The 15827-nt window shown below is 45.7% G+C and overlaps 1 protein-coding gene across 4 annotated transcripts in view; it reads right to left on the minus strand.

Moving 5' to 3' along the window:
• Window positions 1-15827, minus strand: part of LARGE1 (LARGE xylosyl- and glucuronyltransferase 1) — a 451673-nt gene that overhangs the window by 257503 nt on the left and 178343 nt on the right. The gene's annotated exons all lie outside the window — the stretch shown is intronic.

A 15827-nucleotide genomic window follows, 5' to 3' on the forward strand; every position in this document is an offset into this window, starting at 1 on the left:
TACTCAATCAACAGTGGAATTGGGATTTCTGGTTTGTTCTACAGGTAGGCTATCCCGAGCTGGCCCCGCCGTCCTCTTCCTTGGCCAGGTTCCGCTTCTGGAAGGGAACGTCCGGGAGCTGTGCTGCGGGCCCTCTCCACTCTGACTTTCCCTGGCTCCATGTGCACGGGGACCCTGCGGGCCCTCTCCACTCTGACTTTCCCTGGCTCCATGTGCACGGGGACCCTGTGTCTCTAACCCGACTGACAGATCCCAGTGCTGCTCCATACAAGAGGGGCCTGTTGCTCAGCCATGTTCACGGCTCATTCTAATTTCATTCATCCTGACTCCTGCTTTTGTTCCTGAACTACTCCTCTCTCTGTCTCTTGACCTCTTTGTCTGGCTTGTCCTGGCCCTCTGGGTGGAGAAGGGGAGGGGTTAGGACAGCAAAAGGCCGGCCTTTTTAGAGGTGGTCTGCACACCCCAATGACGTCCTGTGGGCTCTGGTCTCTCCCAGGAGCGCTCCCTCTAACTTTTAAATGTCAATTTTTACCTTTCATACTTCCCTTGCTGCAAAACAGTTTGGGGACTGTGATGGTTCATTTTATGTGTCAACTTGACTGAGCCATGGGGTGCCCAGATATTTGGTCAAACAGTATTCTGGGTGTATTGGGAGGAGCTTAACATTTGAATCAGGACATTAAGCAGATTGCCCTCCCTCGTGTGGGTGGGCCTCATCCAGTCAGTTGAAGGCCTTGACAGAACAAAAGGGCTGACCTTTCCCTCAGTGAGAGACTTCCTCCTGCCTGACAGCCTTCAAACTGGGATATTCTTTTCTTTCCTCCTGCCTTTGGATCTGAACTGAAACACCAGCTCTTCCTAGGTCTGGGGCCTGCCATCCTTTTGAATGGAACTGTATCATCGGCTTTCCTGGGTCTCCAGCTTGCCAACTCACCCTGCAGATCCTGGGACTTGCCCATCTTGATAACTGCATGAGCCAATTATTTATAATAAATCTCTTTACACATGCACATGCGCACACGCATACCCTCTTCCTCTATTTCTCTGGAGCACCCTGATGAATGCAGGGACCAAGAACAGTCCACAGATCATACTTTGAGTGGCATTGCCCATACCTAGCCTCTGGATTCCCAGGGCCTGGCACGCTGCCTGTACTTAACAAACATCTGAGGAAGGGATGAAGGGAAGGACTGACATCTAGAACTTAAAACAAAAAAAGGCATAAAATATTATATATTTTATATGTGGGGAACAGTTATAATATTATAACTGTTATAATATTATAACATTACATTATAATATATAATTATATATATATAGTAATATTATGATTATAATGATAATATATATCATTATAATATTAAATGCTGGGGAAGAGGGAGAGATAACCAAGAAAAGCAAGCAAATTAAGTAGAGTTGTAAGAGTCTGGAATTCAGAAGAAGAAGGAACTGAATTTGAATTATGGTTTCACTTACTAATAAACTTTGGCAAAAGACTTAACCTCTTGGGACGCCTGGGTGGCTCAGTCGGTTAAGGGTCTGCCTTTGGTTCAGGTCATGATCCCAGGGTCCTGGGACTGAGTCCCACATCGGTCTCCTTGCTCAGTGAGGAGTCTGCTTCTTCCTCTGCCTGCCACTCTCCCTGCTTGTGCATGCTCTCTCTCCCTCTCTCTCTGACACATAAATAAAATCTTAAAAAAAAAATAGCTCATTATTTTGTATCACTCACTGAGTAGTAGTCCACCTATGAATGTACTAGTCTATTGGCTATTTAAAAAAAAAAAAAAGACATAACCTCTCTGTGACTCTGTGTTTCCATATATAAAAATGGTGTGTGTGTATTACCTAGCATCAGGCCTAATTAGGGTAGATAAATAAATACTCCTTTTCCTCCTACCCTACTCCATGAAACCAGGAAGCAGGACATATAAAGAAAATAGCAGAAAGGATCCCTCATTTCTGAGCCCCTTTACCTTGCTTCTCTATTACCTTTCCTTCCAGGTTCTATTTTTCAGATATATACAGTCTATTTGTACACATGCTACATCTCGGTCACATAATGCCTACACGTGTTGATCTGCGGTTCAGCCCACTTTGAGTTTAAAATGTCAAAGGAGACATTATTCAAAAGCTTAGCTGACAACATCTTCCTCCTCCCTCCAAAATTCTCAACAAACATGAATTTATCAGCAGATTTGAATCTCTGAATCCACTTGAGATGAATGCTCTGAATTAAGAATCAAAACATCTAAGATTGAGAACAAAAAAGGTAAATTGAAAATCAACCTCCGTGCAGTGTGGTGACAGAGATTAGGGACTTGCCATCCAAAACGTTCTAAGTGATGATCTGAATCAATTTGTGTGCTCTGAATCTCTCTGGATCTCTCCAGAGTGCTAGTGTTGAGCACTGTGATACCCACCACTTGCAGATGGACAGAACAGGACTGTGGGGCTCACTAATGGAGGCAGGGCCAGGACCTGGGTGGGCCTCCCAGACCTGAGGCCACCCATTTAGGGGACTCCTACCAGCCCCTTCCAGTGGTGACAAACCTAGATGTCTCTAGCCAAGGACACCAAAATCCTGCACCATGCCCAGATTTCAGGAAGTCTGTCCTCCCGCATCATTCTACCCATGATGAAGACACTGCATCCTTAACCTTTCTACAGCAAAATCCCCCTACGTACAATCTGTCACCAGGGCCTTCAGATTATTCCTCATGCTTGAAGCACTTGCTTCTCTCACTGTATTTCAAACATTCCATCCCAAACCAAATCTTTTAATCTTATTCTAAAACAGGGGTCAAACTTTTTCTGTAAATGCCCAGAAAGGAAATATGTTTTACTCTGAAGGCAAAGCAGCCTCTGATTCAAGTACTCCACTCTGCCAGGTCAGCACAAAAGGAGCCACAGAAATGTGTGACACATGGCTGCGTTCCAATAAAACTTTATTTACAAAAACAAGTAGTGGACCAGCCTAGTTTGTGAACCCTTGTCCTAAGAACCCTGGCCTCCAATCTCTCCCTGTTTCTGCCAGCCTCACTCAGATGCCAGGGATAATGTTCTTCAACCCTATTCCTACTGCATTTTGCGGTTTTTGACAGTGTACAGAAGTAACTCCATCTACTTCAAGGTCATCTACTGAATTCAACAAACGCTCGGTCACAGTTCCTAGTGAGGACATGTCCAGGGTGTGGAAGCTGTGTGTGCCATCTCATTTAATTTAGCAAGACTGAAATGAAGCGGGTATTCTCACTATCCCAGCTTGACTATGAAATGGGAAAACAAAACAAGAAATAAGACACGTGAGTTAACCTGTTCAATGTCATCCCAGCAGCTAATGGCAGAGGGAGCATCACTGGCTCTCAATCAATTGCCCCTTTTTGCTACAAATCAGAATGTGTCCTGATCATCCCCTCTCTAAACAAGTCCAGTCTAATTGTTGTGTTGCTTCTGCTTCGTTTCCTGGTCCCTTAGGCCAGTGGTTCTCAGTCCTGGCTGCCATTACAATCCCCTGGGTAACTTTTTACAAAATATTGATGTGCACAGGCCCCATCCCCAATGACTTAGCTCAGAATCTCTGGAGGTGGGGATCTAGTTAGCATTTTTAGAAGCGGCCACCTTCATGGGGGTCCTCCTGTAGAGTCAAGGTTGAGAAACACTGGTTTAGGCATTTCCCTCCAACCTCTGGATAAGACACCATAAACCCCATTTGCAAGCACGCCTGTTGGCCCCTGAAGGCAAATTTAAGAAACAGCTCAGATGCAAAGGAAGTCTTAGCATTGCCACACTTAATTCCAGTTCTGCTCTGACCCTGGGCCCTGGTTTCCTGGCCCGAGTCTCTACTGTATTCTTAGAACAGCTCTATTGTGTAACCCAGGACCTTCCTGATTTCCTAGAAGCTAGGCTGCCCAGTGTTCTAGTTACTTCAAGCTTGGGGTTGTTTTGATTCTGTCAGTGCCTCTCCTTCTGAGCTCATCTGGAGCTCTTTCCAAAGCAGCCTCCCCACCCCAACTCCAGCTGCCAGATCTTCCAGCTTCCCTGGTTCCAGGCTCCCTTCTTGTGATCAACAGGTCACTTCAAGCCAAATGAATTCTCCAATTTCTCACCTTCCATATAAGACTGTGCTCATTAAAAAAATAAAAAAAAAATTACAAAATGCTTAAACAAAATGCTCTCCTTTTTATTAACATCAAAATTTCACACCCTCCTTTAATACATTTTGAAACTGCAAAATAAATAGTGCAGCCAAGTCATTTTAGAAAAAATCAGAGAACTCAGTTTCATCTTAAAAGTCTCACATTTAAAAAAAATTTTTTTTTAACATTTTGATTGCTGGATGCCCATGTGACAGCTGTATCTGAGATGGCACTAATTCTGAGCAGTTTACAAGTCAGAGTAAGACACGGGGCTCAGCCTGGACATCTTCCTAATTCCAGAACTGTGGAACCAGATCTGCTGTGGGGAGGAAAACGGCAGCAGTAACAGGCAGAGAGGCTGCTCACTTGTTATGGGGTAAACAGGGAACATTTTACCCAAAAATTCCCCAAAGTGATTTTCTGGAAGTTGTCTTGGCAACAAAAGCAAACTTGAATTCCAGCAAAGACCTTGGAGATCTTCTGGCAAAGACTGAAGAACAGTTAAGAAAACTGTTCCCCACAAGCTTCTAAAAAGAATTTGCAACCACAAAGCCACGGAAAAAGCCTGGCTCTGTTTTGTCATAATAGGCTAGATGCAATTTGACTTCTCTCCTCTATGAAAGTATTTTCCAGAACCTTGTGTCTTAAAGACCTTAAGTCAAGGAAATGAAGACATTTTTAGCACCAATTTGCTGTATCCATAGCTGGGTTTTTGTTCTAAGTGCTCAGAGTATTATCTTAATGAGCAATGATGTCAATGTTTTGCTCCTTGAAACTCTAGGTTCAAGGACCTCAAAGTTTCAAATGTCTTTTTTGCCAAATATCCTAAGGTCTGAAAGTTTGAGGCCGTTGGTCTTTGAATTACTGTTCTCACAGCAGAGTAACGAGTCTTTCCACTTCTAAATCTGGGCAATCCTAGTTCTCTTCGATGTCCAAGGAGTCTAAGTATGGACAGAAGGACTCTGTTAGTAGTATTCAAAGCATCACCAAACAAGGCAAAGGATAAGGTGTGTAGTGCTTTATTTTTTAAATAATTGCACAATTTGGCAGTGGGGTCCAGTTCTTCTCTTAGATCACCAGGTGGTTTAGGAAACAACCACTGGACAGTGTGTCCCAGAAAATGTAAGTAGATATTCACTCCATATCTGGAAAACCAACCAGTGTGTAAGAGCGTAATTCACATTCCAAACATCTCTGATTAGCTTCTGTCCCCATTGAACTCCTTGACTTCGATCCCTTTTGGCATGACCTCAAAGACAGCCCGCTTTAGTGGTGCTCTCCAGTGGTTGAGTTTGGAAGACGGGGTCTCCCCTTCCATAGGATCTTGAGTCACATTTCATAGGCATGCAACAGGTGAACACAATCCCCTTCAATGGGAGAGTCATCAAAACTACAAGCAAAACTAGCATGATTTTATTCTTTGCAAAGCATTAACTGGCCATCCTCACCCTAGAGTCATCAGCACGGACCCTAACCCAGAAATCTTTCAAAATTTCTTTGTGATTTTTCTCTTTGGCAGTACTCAAGATGAAAGATTACCTAGGGGCGCCTGGGTGGCTCAGATGGTTAAGCATCTGCCTTCGGCTCGGGTCATGATCCCAGTGTCCTGGGATCGAGCCCTGCATCGGGCTCCCTGCTCGGCGGCGGGAAGCCTGCTTTTCCCTCTCCCACTCCCTCTGCTTGAGGAAGCAAGTATTTTTGTCAATGTGGCTGATCCCCTCAATCACATCCCTCTCCTGCCAACTGCCACATCACCTAAATCAATGCTGTCGTCCTCAGCTCAATTGTAAATTAAAAACAAGAGCAAACAAGCAAAAAGCCTGCCTTCCTTTCCTCGATCTTCTTTTCCCTTCTTCAGAGTTTCCAAACCCCTTTTATCAGTTTGACTTACTTATATTCCAATTCCCATGAGTATCTATAAGGAAACAAAGGGACCAAAAAAAAGGGGGGGGGAACCCTCATCATCTCTTTTTTTCACTTATTCCTGACAAATCCAAACCATCCCTCAGGAGGAAATCAGAAATGAAGTATAAGGTTTTAACAGATAGATTGGGGAGGGGGGGATAGACGATTTTATCAGAAGCTCAGCTTGACAGAAATAACACTTTATCAGGATGGGCACTTGGCAAAGATAAGACATTACCAAGAGCAAGATAGATGTTTGGGTAAAATACAGCGCTAATACCTATTAAGCAAAACCTGCCATCTCTACTTTTGATGGGTTGTTACTTATTTCCAAGTCCTATTCCTGGGACGACAGAGACTTTTTATAAGGTGCTTCCAGCAGGAGCATAGAAGCAAGGAGAATAAAACTGAGGTCGCTCTCCACTCAACTCAGCCATGAAGTAAAGGCAGGCAATGCCTCAGTGAGTGGAGAGGGAGCTGGGCTTGGGTGTGGGGAGCGCTAAGAGACACAGGGGCCCCAAGAGATGCCTTGATGGGGAGCCTCCAGGGCAAGACCCCAATTCCTGGCCCCTGAGAAATAGCCCTTTGCAGGACCCAGCAGAGGTTTTACTAATGGGACTGACCTCAGAGGCCGTGCCAGGATAGAGATAATGGAGTGGGTTTAACAAGAGAAAAGCCTGGGACAAGCCTCTCAGGACTTTCTGGAACTGCTGTGAAACCCCCTATACTTTATGCCTCCATCTTCTGGCCCTGAAGGGTACCTCGGAGAACCAGCAATCAGCGCCAGCATTCCCAAAGCCCCTCCAGGTGCAGACTCTGTTCTAAGTTCCTGGGCAACATGACGGGCAGCGGGAACGGGCATTAAGGATTTGTGCTGCTTCCTTTGCAGGCCTTGTCACCTGGTGAGTGACTACGGACTCTCCCATTATCTGAGAAATCCTTCCTCGGAACGCTTCTCCCATCTGCCCAGGGTGACTCAGCCACTCCAATCTTCATGTCACTGGATTTCCTGCATCCTGTGACAATAGGGACCTAAGGTAATGGCTCTCATTACATTTGCAATACCTGTTTCTGGAACCTGACTCATGCTGTGACTATCCATTCCCTCAACACCTGTTCAGAGCGGACACTGTGCTGGTGAAGGCAGAGGCCACGCTGACTCACCTTTGCTCCCCGAGCGCCTCATGCCAAGGTCTGCAAGCAGTGGCCCTTCTTACAGGCTGGCTACATGGTGGCAACAGACGGGGACTCAGGAATCCCTCATGTCCCCATATCCAAATGACAGCCCTGGGTTCCCGCCTCGAAACCCCCTGCTCCCCATCTTAGTGAAGGGCATCACTGTTTCCAATGTGCATGAACACATGCACACACACAAACACACACACATACACACATACTCACACACTCACACAGGCAGGACTCATTCTTGAACTTCTTCCCTCATGTTCCACACGCACCACATTAGCAAGGTATTTGAATGTGGGCTCTACCTTGAAAGTATGCCCCAAATACAAACTTCTGCACCCCCACTGGAGCCCCAGGTCCCACTTTTTCTCATCTAGACTCATGCAATGGCCACCTGACCAGACACCCTACTGCATACGATCTACTTGCCACTCAACAGCCAGACGACATGTACAAATTGTTCTCAGGTCCCGTCGTTATCTTGCTCAAACGGCTCCTCTTATGGTTTCCCAGCAGACTTAAAACCCTAATACCCTACAGCGGATTACAAAACTCTTATCAGTCATCTTTCTGACAGTCCCATACTCCTCCGCTCCCTCTGTGCCTGCTGCACTGGTCTTTTAGATGCTTCTCGAACATACCAAGCATTCTCCGACCTCGGGGCCTCTACCCTTGCTGTTGGTTTTTACCCTCTTAATCAGGAAATCTGCTTAAATACCACTTCTCAGAGAAAACTCAGGCCACCCTTCAGCCCAATTCTCTTACTCCTTCTGTTGGTTATTCTTCCCCATTGCACACAGCACAGAGCTCCCCCAAGTATAAATTTGTTTTCTTTCTGGTTTGTCTCCACCCCCTAGAATACAAGTTCAACGCTGGAGAGGTGTTTTTTGGATTGGTCTTATCCACTCTTATACGTCCAGGGCCTAGAACTGAGCACACGGTAGACACCCAATAAATGTCTGAAATGACGAAATCAATGAATACAGGCAGTGACTGGAACAATCCAATGATGGGAACTGGTTTTTGAGAGAGAACAATGATTACAGCCCCCTACTGACCACCCACTTTGATCGAGTGGGTCTTACACATTATCTTACTGAAGTGCTGATTCTATAGGGTAGTTTTTATTGTCCCCATTTTAAGGTGGAAGAGGTGGGTTCATTGCGCTTAAGTAACTTGCCGAGCGAGACTTACTGCAAAAGTTAAATGACCCAGTTGAACAAAAGTCTAATGGACACCTGCTCCCAAAGAAAAAGTCTGTTTTCATGCCAGCTCTCTTTCCAGAAAATAAAGGCTGCATTTTGCGGTGACGTGCAGGAGACACCAGAGAGACAAAAGGCAGGTTGGTTTCGACAAGCATCAAGAAAGTAAGGAACCTCCTGCAGAAAGAGTACTCGGGGAAGCCAAGTAAAACCATTTGTACCAGCCCACAGGACTCTGCCAAGCTATGGCAAGAACAAGGGAAGCGGACAAAGCAGCCCAAGGATGCTACTAGACATCCCAGAGGGCAAGTGTGCGCACACGGAAGGAAAGTAGAAGCAGAAAGGGGGAAAGTTTCTGATATCCTGAGCTAGCCATCCCGGGTACCCTGCCTCAGGGTCATCCTGTGTCCTTTGAAAAGGATGCTGCTGGTTGCCTAAGCAGGAGAGCGAGGGCAGGGAGGCCATTATTTCTAGGGCTGTAAGCGATCCCGCCACGAGAAACAGAGATGGATCTGTTCTGCCTTCTGTAGCCTATAAAACAGAAAGGCGGTGGGGGTAGGGGAAAGATGCACACATGCTAATACAAGGGGTCAGGAAGACTCAGCTGCCAGACTCCGGCCAGACAGGAGGAGTGAAGAATTGGGGAAATCAGAATCTTTGTCTGCAATCACCGGGGTATTCAGAGGCTAGGAGGAGGCGGCAGCAGCCGGGGTGGACTAGAAATGGTTAACTCCCAGTTTCTCTCCTGATGAGTAGCTTCAGCTGCTCATCAATAGAATCTCCAGCTGATAATTATTAAGTGAAACTTGGGGCTTGCATTTGCATATGTAAAGCACACTTCCCTCCTAAGCCACAATGGGAGGGAGAATGCACTTCCTGATTGTGCAGCACTGGGAGGTTTGGGTGGGGTGGGGCTCCAGCCTGCTTTGCATGTGCTTCTCCACACTAATCAAGCCAGATATTCAGCAGAAATAAACCCCACATCCCAAAATATGCCATTTGTCAAAATCCAGAGCGCAAATAAGAGACCTCTTTTCTCCGGATCCGAGAAGGATGCATTCTACCACAAAACATGTCTATAAGGAATGTTGATTACCCAGCCAGGCGCACATGGGCTCCCACACACACACCTGGGCTGTTTTACTGGATGGAACGGTTATTAGTTTCTCCAAAAGCAAGGCTTCTATCTTCCTCATGTATTCCTGACACTTTTCAATCTTTGCACCTGTGGATTAAGCAGCTTCAGCCCCGAAGAAGCCAGAAGTAAAATAGCATCAAATTCCAAGTCTCTGATGGCTTATCTCTGTTAGGACATTTGTCTTGGCTTGCGGAGGAGGACAGAAGTTACTGAACACGTCTCTCCTCCCAGAGGAAAGGATGCCATACGGAGAAAAGCCATCGGTCCCAGGAGCACAGTGAGGACACTGTCCTTAGCGTGGCTTGAAAAATCAGGGACTTCAAAATACCAATGCCATTTCTAGGCGCCACGACTTGATTGTAATAAGGATGTCGCTGGGGCTAAATTTACAGGGTGTCTAAAATTATACCCATGACATTCTAAAGGCAGAAACAGACAACAGGATAAAAAAAACAACAACAACAGTATAAATGATCAACTCTGGGTTTCTTCATCCTTGGTTAAGCCAGTGACCCTCTTGGCACCTCAGTACCCTCATCTGTAAAATGGGAGTAAAGATTCTGCAGGAACCCTCTTACCAAGCATCATCAGGGTTATGTACCTACTATGAACATTCATTCATTTGACCATTTTTTTTTTTTTTAAAGATTTTACTTATATGAGAGAGAGAGAGTGCACATACACACTGGGGGGCTTGATCCCGGAACCCTGGGATCATGACCCGAGCCGAAGGCCGACGCTTAACCCACTGAGCCGCCCAGGTGCACCTCATTTTGACCATCTTTTGATACAGGACTAAGGCCTCTCCTGTAAGAACACACCCACTGTGTGAATAGGCAGCATACCTTTGTTGCTTAAGTCACAAAGCGATTGTCAAAGGCTTTTGACCAGGATATTATCTTATAGGGAGAACTTAAAAGCCATTTGTGAAGTCATCAGAGCGCAGAAGTCCTTTCATATTTTTATCTCCACCCCCCCGCCTCCCCCCCAAGTTGTTTTAGTTGTCTTGCTTCTATCTCACAGCTGCTTTTATGGCAATTTGCCTTTACGTCATTGTTCCAAAATACGCCACTTCGTTGTCTATAGACACGCTTCTTCCTGCCCTCATATTTCACTCCCTTCCATAATAATTCAACTGTATCATTTAATTATATGATAAAGATAACACCATAACAGACTGGGAAACAGATTACAATGATTTTTGCTAAGCACAATATCCAACCGGTGGGAGCAAATGTCAAACAGTTCTAGAAAGCAGGCCAATACCCAGGAGACCGTGCATTTGGAAGGCAACGAACAGTACTCTGACAGAGGGAATGGACGCACGCTTGGGGACTGGGTGTGTTCTTAAGTGGGGGTGCACTGAGAATCTTCCACAGAGCCCTTTGCCTTGTGGTACTGCTGGGAAGAATGAGAGATTTCCCAGGAGGCACTGTGCTTCGCAGGCGAGGTAGGAGATAAGGGCTTGGTTCAAGTTCTTCTTACTATTTATCTTATAGGGGGTCAGGTCACTGCTTCTGTAAACTATGGCTGCAGGCTCTGAAATAACCGTCCATGTGCTTCTGGTAAAAATACTCCTCCTTTACGTTGGTAGAGCCCGGTGAGACTGAGGTCAGAGCATCTGTGGATCTTTGCTCATCATCTCTTGATCTTTCATGTGAACTGATGTAGGCAGAGAAGGGACTGTGGCTGTTCCCACTCTCCAGGAGCCAGGTGAGGTCCAGAGGTTCACAGGCACGTGCCCCGAAATGTCAGGAGCAAGACCAGAAGCGCCGGTCCGCATTCCCTGAAATTGCTTCTCGTGCATATTTTGCTGCTTCCTATCACCTTTACACCTTTTGGAAGTAGCATAAGCATTTAATAGAGTGAAAAGGTGCACCAAAACAGATCTTCACTTGCAATAAAGAAAGGTCACGAGAGAGCAGACTTGAAGCATCTACGCAGACCCCTCCGCCGACCTTGTCCTTCCACATGAAACATTTCAGTGGACCTTGAGTCCGGAAGCCTCAGGCTGTGTCGAAGGTCTTCAAAGGCCCACATGGGTACAGCGGAAGTGAGAAAAGCCTCCCCTTGCAGCAACTGAGCCGTTACAGAGAAGGGAACAGAAAAGGGTTATCTGCTGTGCTGACCTTGGGCAAGTAATTTAACACCTGTAAGCCTCAAATGACGGAACAAACTTTTCTACCTTACAGGGCTAGTTTGAAAATGCCTATGGGAAAGGCCTAGGTGAGCAGGGACTCTTATGGGAATGGGACATGATGTCCTTAAGTGAAGACACATAGGACCTCGCTGTGATTATCAGTACTGTTATTAGACATTGTTCACTTACCATGTTGTTTAATTTAGCAGTAAAAGCAGCCATCTGGTAGATTACAGCATTGATGTCCTCGTATTTGGAGAAGACAAACAATGCCCTCAGAGCTCTCAAAAGCCAGATGAGTTATTTTCGCCTAGAACAGGAAACGGTCACCCTTCTTCCTTGATATTAATCACATTAGTTCCAGGAACAGAGAGCAGAAATACACAGGGCCAATGTGCACCTGGATGACCACCATCTGCTAGGTGAGACCTGAAGAGACCTTTCCCACCTGCTCTGGTGTAAAACCCATGTTGTGCACCCTCTCACGGGGGCTGGGCCCCCATCCCCAAGCCGCCATCACTTCTAGATTCAATGACTGCCAACACACCTGTATTTCCTATAATGCTATACTATGCCGGGAGCTGGCCCCATCAGGCACCGTAATCTGTTTCCCACTAAAGGAAAGAACACACACATCTGAAGCAAGTAATACCTCCAATTTCCGAACCAAAAAGATATGTATATGGGTCAACGTCTGGCAACATGAATAAATGCAAAAGGATCAAGATGACCTCCCCGTGGTTTGTGTTAGAATTCAGGAGGCCATGTACTTGTAGGGCTGCAGTCTGTGGCCAAGGAGTAGATGGGGTCACGGAGGGCAAGAGACACTGCATGTCGCTAAGGTCAGGCTTTTGTAGAAAACATCCTCATACAAATGACAGGAGCCCTGTAGTTGTCAACCCTGTCTGTTTGGAACGCTGACTTCCTCCAGTCTACAAGCTAATTCTGAACAAGATCCAGTAAGTTACTCATTCACTCAATTCACACATTTATAAAGCATCCGCAATATAATAGTCCCTCTACAGGCCCTTTCCCTTGAGAAACTCAAAGCCCAGTGGGAAAGATAAGTAAAGCTGAAACTACAGAGATGATGTTTATCCCTGCAAAGAGATAAAGTGGTAGGATTAAGGACAGTATGCTAAGGATGATGCACATAGAAGCACCTCCTAGCTCTTAAAGGCTCAGGGAAAACTTCCAGGAGGCATCACATCCACGCTGACAGCTAAAGGACGGGCCCACCAAGAAGCTGGAGAAGAGAAGTGCTCAAGCGGAGGAAACGGCATATGCCAAAGCCAAAAACCACGGTTCCCAAACTGTGTGCCAAGATGCCCCAGAGGCAGCCCAGGTTATTTTAAAATTTCTGGAGAAGCCTAGCTATTCTCAGTATCTGCTGGGCACTGCCTGAACTACTAGCTCAAGGTAGTTCACAGTTTCAACATCTGATTGTACTACATTCCAGGTTTTTGGCAAAGCTGGGTTTTTAGAATTTGCTAGGATAAAAAGCACTGACTGCATGGACACCAGTGTACAATGGGTATCCAGTCTGATTCCCAGGTTTGAGAAGTTACGCAGCCCATAAGTAAATAACTGTTTATTTAACAGTGAAATTTCCCTTCACTTTAAGTGTGTCCTTTTTTTCAAACAGCTACTAAATTTTTAGGACATGAACAATCAACTGACTAGCTTGGTATTTCATCTGGCCTGTGGGCAAGGTGACACCAAGGGCCCCAGAAAATGAGAAAATGTGGGAACCTGTGCTTTAGAGATCGAAGTTGACCGGAGCTTATAATGGACAGAAAAGATTTTCATATGACTAAGGCACGGAGGGCAAGGGGTGGGGGGCGGGGAAGGAAGACGCTGGAAAGACGGATGCGGGCAGATCACAGAGGGCCTTGGAGGCACATGATAGAACCTGACCTTCATGCTTTTTTTTGTTTTAAGATTTTATTTATTTATTTGACAGAGAGATAGAGAGAAAGAACATAAGCAGGCAGACAGGCAGGCAGAGGGAGAGGGAGGAACAGACTCCCCACTGAGCGGGGAACCCAATGCCATGCGGGGCTCGATCCCAGGACCCTGGGACCATGACCTGAGCTGAAGGCAGCCACTTAACCGAATGAGCCACCCAGGCGCCCCAGAACCTGACCTTCATTCTGATGCCAGTGGGACCCACAAGAGTTTTAAACTTCCCTGTTGCACAGAACATAATACCACCTGACTTTTCCTGGACTCTCCCCAGTTCTCAGAACATCTGCATTTCACAGCTCGTCACATGGGTACCACACAGTTGCATCCACACTGAGGAGTGAGGTTTGCTGAGGACCAGACCAGTTCCAAGGAAAGCCATCATTAAGTCTCTGCAGAGCGGAGCTTGCAATTTCACCTAATCTACTGAACCTAAGTAAAATCACACTGTAAAGTGTAAAATGCTTTACAACAGAAGTTACCGTTACCTAGCATTTATATGTGGGTTTCACATTCTAAAATTAGTCAAGCTACAGTGAATCTAAGTTCTCTCTGAACCTCTCACAGGGCAAGCTATATAATACCCCCTCATTCTAGCAAGACCTCTCTCATTCTACATTGGTGCCAAAGCTTATGCTTGCTTATTCCTCTAATCCCTAAAACAACTTCTGGATTCAAAGAGAACAAGCTATCTGTGAAATCTGACCCGCTTCACCTCAAATGTTTGATACATTCAGCATGCTGAAACAATGTATGTTGTCATTTCTCTAAAGCATCAGCTAAGATTTTAAAGAATGCTGACTATTTGTATCTGCACCTGTGATATATTTTTACAACAAACCAAAGAATATTGTAAACGAATTTACTAAAACATTTCATATGAAGATACTTTCCCTTTAAAATGTCACAGTGGGGTGCCTGGGTGGCTCAGTCGTTAAGCATCTGCCTTCGGCTCCGGATCCCAGGGTCCTGGGATCGAGCCCTGCGTCAGGCTCCCTGCTCTGCAGGGAGCCTGCTTCTCCCTCTGCCACTCCCCCTGCTTGTGTTCCCTCTCTCGCTGTGTCTCTCTCTGTCAAATGAATAAATAAAATCTTTAAAAAAAAAAAAAAGAAAAATTTCTTGCCAGGCAGAGAAACACTTGTGTCAACCTAAAGCTAAACTGGCCATATCAACCCAATTTCCCTTGCAGTTCCAAAAGTCAGAAAACAGCGCGGTATTAAGTAATTAAAAATCACCCTATCTGATGGGTCTCGAAGAAAAGAACAATGAAGAAGAGAGATTTTGTAAAGGCCATCCTAGAATGAGCACACAGCAGAGGAGAGGAGACAAGACCGCACTGGCATCTCATACACACTCTCTTATATAGGGCAGAAAATGGTCAGGGGGTCAGGGACTTTGGCCAGTTCCAAGATCTTCCCCAGAAAAACCTACTCACTCTAAAAATGGCAGGAAGAACTGCTATCCTGTATTTATTAACCCTTCTACCTCATTGTGCAGGGTCCCCAGAGGACTGAGTTGAGCTCTACCAGAACAGCAATCCTGGTCTCTCGTGGCACCTGCCGCTTCCTCCATCCTAAGGAAGAGGAGCCTACATCTGACTGTGCATCTGTGTGAAGGACCTGTGCATGCCCTGCTTCCCTGTTCTTTCTGGGGCCGTCAGCCTGTGGAGAGCCTGGGTCACAGGTCTCCAGGGGGAGAAACTGATGTTTACTTTGCTGCTAAGACTGTCTAATTTGGGTGAGGAAGTAAGTCTACCTGGTTGAGACACATTCATTCTCCAAATGGTTTTAACAAAAAGTGGTATTCTGATCTCTCTGGGCTTGGTCCCATGCCTCTCCATCTATTCTCATCTCAGACCTGGAAGGGAGGGGTATTATTAATTGATCCCTAAAACCTTAATGCTAGAAATAAGCCTAAGAACCCAATCAGTTAATGGAAAGGTAGATCTGATAAACCACAAATCATCTGCATTTCACAAATAGGACATGGAGCACCTATAATGGGCAAGACCTCATGCTAGGTGCTGGAGACACGGAGTGAAGAAAGCAGGTATGGTCTCTATTTGGGTCCGATTTCTAGTTCACCAGGAACACAACCGACAGCCCAATTAATTATTTCGTTGTAAGTGTGATTAGTATAAAGTACTGTGAGGGACC

The sequence above is a fragment of the Leptonychotes weddellii genome, chromosome 5, assembly GCF_054177405.1.
Source record: "Leptonychotes weddellii isolate Sample4059 chromosome 5, ASM5417740v2, whole genome shotgun sequence".
In the NCBI taxonomy this organism is placed as follows: Eukaryota; Metazoa; Chordata; class Mammalia; order Carnivora; family Phocidae; genus Leptonychotes; species Leptonychotes weddellii.